Source organism: Tiliqua scincoides, chromosome 12 (genome assembly GCF_035046505.1).
Source record: "Tiliqua scincoides isolate rTilSci1 chromosome 12, rTilSci1.hap2, whole genome shotgun sequence".
Classification (NCBI taxonomy): domain Eukaryota; kingdom Metazoa; phylum Chordata; class Lepidosauria; order Squamata; family Scincidae; genus Tiliqua; species Tiliqua scincoides.
Window position 1 is genome coordinate 8818189 of NC_089832.1, and position 7405 is coordinate 8825593.

The following is a 7405-nucleotide window of genomic DNA, read 5'->3' on the forward strand; positions in this document are numbered from 1 at the left end:
AGTCCCTGCCCCCTTTGACTTGACTTGTGACGAGTCTTCTGATTTAACACTCCCCTGATGTCCTCAGCCAGTACTGAGCTAGCACTGGTTCTCCACCAGCGCTGAGGGCTGCAAACGTGCCATATGATTGGGCCCTTAAGTCTCCACTTGTTTCCAAGAAAAACTCCCAAGTCCTGAATCACTTCTGGTTTCAAAACACTCATGACTCTAGTCAACAGGAGTCCAGCAAAACATGTGTTTGGTGTCCGAGTCTTACTAGTCAAGTCACCCATCCCTGAATCCTATTATATGAGGAGCCATTGAGGTTTTCATGTAGGTCAGTTGACTGTGGCCTGGCTTGTCAGTCTTGGAACTTGGTTGCTCAGTCACTGAATGGTTGGCAACCTTCAGTCTCGAAAGACTATGGTATAAGCCTACAGCACCCGGTATTCCCAAGTGGTCTCCCATCCAAGTACTAACCAGGCCTGATCCTGCTTAGCTTCCGAGATCAGACGAGATCAGGCATGTACAGAGTAACAGTTGCTGCTAGTCACTGAATAGGGCTACTCCTAGAATAGGGCTACTCCTAGACTGCTCCTTTCTCTGAATTAGTTTGAATCTCAGTTTGCTTCTTCCAGTTGCCAGTTTGCCTGCAGGGAAGAGCCATAGCTTCATAGTTGAGCCTCTGCCTTGCATGAAGAACATCTTAGGATAAATCTGTGGCATTTCTCAGCAGACCCATGCCTGAGACCCTGGAGAGCCAGTGCCGGTGTGTGTAGACTTCCCTGAACTGGATATGGTCTGGCTCAGTTTCTTATGTACCACCGATACTGACATCCCAAGCTGCATGTTTGTGCCTGTTAACAGGGCAGGAAGTATGGCCTGGAGGAAGAGCTGCCTGAAGACCACCAGAAGCTAAGCAGGTGCAGCCTGGGTTGTTTCTGGAAGAGAGATCAGAAAAGTCACTGATACGCTGTCGGGACCCTTGGGACCCCGTTGAGCTGTTTTTTGCCGCGGTGGGGGAGCGGTTTGGAATGTTAATGACAAGACGGATAAAAGCTGAAAATTCTCCTGCCGGTGTATTTGAATGGCTTACCAGTAGAAAGCTCAGAACATTCCAGCTGGTAGATCTGGTCTCTGCAGGTTGGTGCACCTCTGTGCACTGGCATGGCTTTCTCCCAAGGAGGGACTTGTGTTGGCTGAGCACATCCTTAGAATTGTGCTCCAAGTCTCCTAGTTATGGCATTTCCTGTGCTGGAAACACTGCTAGCAGCATAGTCATCAGCAAAAGCAAGAAAGCTACGGGATGGATTCTGTTTCAAAAAAAGCAGGATATGTTTTGCTAATGTTTTGAGGTGGTTGCCATTAATTCACTTGATGCTGTGAGCTGTGATGCACAGCACATGCACATACACACAAAAACTAATGGCCTGCTAATGAGATGACCATGCTATGTGCACATCCCAGAAATTCCACTATAATTGGTCAATTGATGCCATTGTTTCAAACTTTTAATTTGCCACAGTTGTTTAAAAGGAAGAGAATATCAGGCATTGGCAGGTTTGGTTTTAAGCAGACCTGGTGCCAGCTCATCTGTAATGGCCCCAGAGGTTAATGGGGGGGGGGGGGGAAGAAAAAAAAAAAACCTTTGATAAACATATTATATTGAGATTAGAAAACACTTTTTTTTTTTACCCCAGTGTGTATAGAGAGATAAAGTCTATAAAAATTTTTAGGCATACCTCTAAGATTCTATGAACCCTGGCTGTGAACCTGGGACCCCCACCAAAAATGTTTCCAATTGGGCCCCTTAGCTCCTAAAGTTGACCCTGCTCTAACCTGCCACAATCTTCTTCTGCTCTGTCCCTTTCTTCTTGCGTAATGCACCATGCACTCATGTGACAGGCCTACCAGCAGTCTGAACTAGTACATTTGAGGTTTACAACGTCACCAGTGACTGGGGGGAAAGTAGGCTACAGTGCCACTGGTGGGACTTTACTTAAACAGGATATGGTCACGGCAACCATTTTAACCCCAGAGTAATTCCTTAGTAGGACTTTTCCATTGTGGTTTCTCATCAAGTTTCTCTGAGTTTTGTTCGCCTGTCATTTTAAAAATAGCCCCCTCCCCCGTTATTTCATCGCTGTTATTCTGGTTTTTGACTCTTTGCAACTTGAGAGGAGCATGTGCTCCGATGAACAGTTCAGCATCTGTCAGTTGCCATCAGGGACTTGACAGATAATGCACTGAAATAGCCATGGCAAGTTCTGTATTTAGGAGGCTGTTTTGGGGGGGGGGGGTGTAGAGCTGTTGCTTCATCTCTGAAAATGGCTCCAAGCGACAGTTAGCCTAAGTGGCTCCCAAACCTCTAGCTCCATTTGGGAAGCTCATATTTATGCAGTTGCCTAACTTCAAAATGGGGTTTTAGAGATTGTATAGGGTTCAAAATGACTTTCACTCTTGCTTATTGCAAGGATTTTGATGGCTAAAGAGTGTAACGTCTGCTACAAGTCCTTCAAAGTCCCTTATAAGGTGATATAGCTTTTGGGTTTCTTCATGGGTTTTACTAGCATGCCCAGGAAGACCTGAGATATCTTTCTTTATGTTAGCAAAAATATCTATGAACATGTTAGCAGAGAGATTTTCATTAGGTCCTCTTCTGCTGTCTTTCATATGATGATTTAAATCAGGAAAGTGGAGATCTCTACCTTTGGAAAATGCGAATGTTCCACATGGTAAAGCTTGATCATTGATGAAGCCACCTCAGTTCTGATATTCTGATCATAAGAATATAAGAAGAGCCCTGCTGGATGAGACCAAGTGCCCATCTAGTCCAGTTTCTGGCATCTCACAGTGGCCCACCAGATGAATCTAGGAGCGCCCATATCCAGTTGCACCTGACATTCAGAGATCCCTCATAACTAATCCCACTAGGAAAGGGCAAAACCCTGACAACAAATGCCACTAGCTTTTGTGAAACTCCTGCATCTTTTTTTCCCTTAAATTCAAGTGTTGTGCCCAAATCTGAAATTCTGAATCCATTTCAAATATTGATAGCTCAATGGCAGATTTAGGGCACAACCTAACCAGGTCTACTCAGAAATAAGTCCTATTTTGTTCCATGGGGCTTACTGTCAGGAAAGTTTGGTTAGGATTGCAGCCTTAGTTGAAAAGAAACTAACATGGCACAGCTGGGAATCTTTGCTCTTCTTCGAACTAGCTATGGGTGAGCTGTTTTGTCCCACCCATCTTGTGAAAGGCCATCTTGGTGTCAACTCCATTAACTTTATTTCAGTATATAACAGTACAGGTCATAATCAGTAACCTATTAAAAAAACAACAAAACAGTGGTCACCAATACAGATTTCAGAGGTTGGACTAGGGAAGTAGATGACACACAACTGAATAAGAGTTCTACTATTAGCTCTGTTACATGGAAATGACAAGTAACTCATACTGATACCTTATTGTTTCCCTGCTGTGTCATAACACCTTATTGGTTCTCAGAACAATTGGTCTCATTGGTCAGTTTTAAGTTAAGCAAATCCGCTTTTTGTCACATAAGGCAGTTATGTTTCAAAGTGGTTTGTTTCATTGCTTTCTGCATCAGCTATTATTTAACATGATGGTGTTATTCAAAAATGCCAAGATTTTTCACAATTTTCACTAGTGGCTAAAATTATGAAAAATCTTGGTATTTTTGAATAATGTCACCCCCCCAAGGTGTCACCTATTGTGATTCACCCCCCCCTGCACCCCCCCAGTGATGCCACTAGATAGCAGGGGCACAGGCATGTATGGCTTGACCTTTCAAAAAGGGATGGCCTGAGGGATGTAGAGTGGAGGAGGGATCAGGAGATAGAAGCTTCTGCTTTACTGCTGGAACAACCACAGAGCAGCCATTCTCTTTTGCACTCACCAGCCATCTCTGGTAGCAGTAGTGCTTGTAAAAGTAGCAGCTTGAAAGGTGGTGCTTTGTTACATGCTCTTTGCAGAAAAAACAAAGAAAACTGGAAAGCCTTGACCTAAAGGTCCTGCCAGCTGATGTAGATGGGCAAGATGGATGAATAATCTGAAAATATGAGGCTGTGCCACCTTCCAAACGTTTGCAAACCGAGCCATTGCACTTTTTCAACAAATGAAACTCTGAGATGCCGAGAAACAATCTCGCATCTCCAACTGATTAAGAAGTGTCTGGCTTGTCTTCCTCCTGTGAACCAAATTAGTTTAGATTCGAGATGGATTTTCAAGGTTCTGAGCAAGCTTTCCAAACTGCTCTAAACCCTTTTTCTCATTAAATCTCTCCCCAGACAGCTGCCTGAAATATCTATCAGTCTCATCAGAATATGTAAGCAAATCATTCCGTGTAAACGACAGGAAACATGAATTTTAGTATTTTCTAAATCAAGCCACGGTTCACAAATTCATGCCTCTCTCGTTTCAGCAATTCAACAAATAAGGCAAAGCCCAAACAGCAACATTTAACTCTGTCACCTTTTGAACGAAACGTGATGTCAGGCTTGGGTTTTGATATTTGAATATATATCTGCTGCAATGAACACTTGGAACAGAATTAACAGAGGTAAACCAGCCGTCGTTAACGTGAGCTTATTATTGAAAATCTTTTCCCCCAAATACTCAGAGCAGAACTTTTTCCATTTCTTGTTAATGGCTACAACTTTTTTAAACAGAAGTGGTTAAAGTTTTAAGACAATGTAGACTAGAATGTACTTTGAACAAAATTAAGGCATGTTTAATGCCATCATCTCAACTTGGTCTCTGGCACCTGACTATTGACCCCTCCCCCACCCAGCCCTCTGGCGATCTCTGGTGCCTGTTATTAGCCTTGCAGTAGAAGTTGTATTCTTCTTGAAAGCTGTTTCTGAACAGTCTTCATGGGCAGCCCCACATTGAGAGAAGTCCAGTCTCAGAATTCCATTGTATGGGTTTTGCCAGATGAGACCCAGGAATGGATGCAATGTGGTTGGCTGCATCATTGATTTTTGGTTTATAGAGTTTGTGTATTTGTTGAAGCTTGGACAAAAGCTGCCTTTGGCCTCAAATGCTACAAAGGCAGGTCTAAACGCTTCGAGATAAATGTAAGTGTCAAAGACTGACTCCTACTCTTGTCTTATCAGTTGAAGAGGTGGCACTGACACCATTATGGCTGTGTTTTGCCTCTACTGAGTTTGAATCCCAATGCAATCAATGAAATGGACATCCCATAAATCCTGCAAAAGGCCTTTGCACCATGGAAACAATGCCCAGAGAACTCTTGCCCCTGCAGCCCGCTGAACAATGAGTTAGTCACATGATGTGTTGTTAGTATAGCCATTTAATTTTCACAGCACAGCATTCAACTTGTCTGGCACAGGAAAATAGCTCTTGTGGATTAATTTATTCTTATTAAGCCAAGTGAATGTGTCAGTGAGGTTGGGAGATGAGAGCAACAACAATAGTTCAAAGTACTAAATTAGATGTCTGGGTGGAAACCAGATGCCCTCTTTGTACATTTAATGAATGCTTGGGGGGAGAGTGGAGTTGCACCAATGGTCTATTGTCTGCTGAAAGTGTGCGTAGAGCCCAACATACTCAGACTGCAACCCTAAGCACACATGCCTGAGAGCAAGCCCCACTGAAGTCAGTGGTACGTACTTCCTAGTACTCAGGAATGAGATTGTACTGCATGTCTTCCTCTGAGCAATGGGGAGCACTAATCCAACCCTATGGCTCCCTTGGATCCCAACACTGGCTGCCTATTTGTTCTTGGATCCTTGTCTTTACCCTCCAAACCCTCCACAACCCTTCTCTCTCCACTCATATCCATGCTGGCTACCTCATCTGCTACACCATCATCAACCATTTGAAAGTCTTCTGCTCCCACAGTTGATACCAGTGTCTCTCTCTCTCACTCTCTCTCTCGCTGCCCCGTATGCCTACAACTGCATCTCCATGATGCAATCTTCCTTGCTTTCTTGCCACCCATTCTTATAAAGCCCACCTTCCCTATGGAGTCATTGGCACAGTCACCTAGTCCTTATTCCCTACTGTAAATAATCATAAATATTAGCAGGTGAAATAACTCCACAATTTCCTTCTGGTATCTCTGCCTTCATTCTCCTTCCCTTCCAGTTTCCTGAATTGCTCCCTGTCTCTCACCTGCCTGCTTCTAGGTCAGTGTTTCTCAATTAGTGGTATGGGTAACACCAGTAGGATGCGAGGTGGTATCTGGTGGCACTCACAGGACCCCTGCCCAGCAGCGAGACCAAAAACGTGTCACAACAAACTGTGGTTTGAGGCTCCAAAGCATGTTTTTCCACACTTGAAAAAGTCCTCCTGTCCACTCTGAACCTTTCACTGGTGTTTTTCACATCACATCTGGCCTCCCAACCAGAAGTAACTGGCAATGATGTCAGCACCACTAACGTGGTATTTCGAAAAAGTGGATCATGTGAAGTGTTCTTGATGATATGACTCTTATGGTGGGGACCTAGACACTCATTATCCATAAAACGATAGATAGATAGATAGATAGATAGATAGATAGATAGATAGATAGATAGATAGATATAATTTTAAAATATCCATCCATCCATCCCAATGCTTCTCAATCAGTGATACAGGTACCACTGGTGGTACTTGAGGCAGTGTCTGGTGGTACTCACAAGCACCCCACACACCCACTGTCTGGCAGTGAGACCAGCAATGAGACAAGACGAACAGTGGTAGAAGGCTGAACTGTACTTTTTGCACACTCAAATAAAACCCTCCCGTTTGCCCTGACCTGTAGCATTTTAGTGCTACTTGGGAAGCAGCTCGAGATGCTGCTTTGGTGTGGCAGAGAAGCCATGGCAAGAATTAGACAACAGAGACAGGTTTCAGAGAGGTGCAGAACGGCTGGAGACAGGATCAAAAATGAGAAGTCCATCTTGCCCTGCCTCTTGCCAGCTTTATTTCTACTTTAAACGTGTCGCAATCTTTTGCAATACTAAAAAGGTTATTGCCAGTGAAAGATTTTACTAGGAGCTTCTACTAGGCTCTGACCACAACATTCCTTTGACTAAGATAAGGGCTACATCTTCATAACATCTTCAAGGCTACCTCTTTCTATAACCTTCTACTATTTTCCAGAGCACTGGCTTTTCAACACTCAACATATCAACAAAGCATGTGCGCAGTCGCAGGTGTGCCTGCCAGATTGCCAAATATGCAAAGACATCTCAAAGCTCAGCACCTGTACATCACCTACACTGACCCTCTTACCAATGTTTGTAGTGTCTCATTTTGCCTCCCAACCTGGAACACGTCATCACCGGTTACGTCCAGTGGTATTTCCAATGGGTGGACCATGCAAAGTGGTACGGCAGAGGAAAACATTGATAAACATTGATCTAGTTAGATTTAGACAGATATGAAATATCCTTAT

At 43.8% G+C, this 7405-nt stretch overlaps 1 pseudogene; it reads right to left on the reverse strand.

Moving 5' to 3' along the window:
- Positions 1-410: 410 nt before the first annotated feature.
- Positions 411-530, reverse strand: LOC136663353 (5S ribosomal RNA; annotated as a pseudogene).
- Between the last annotated feature and the right edge of the window lie 6875 nt (positions 531-7405).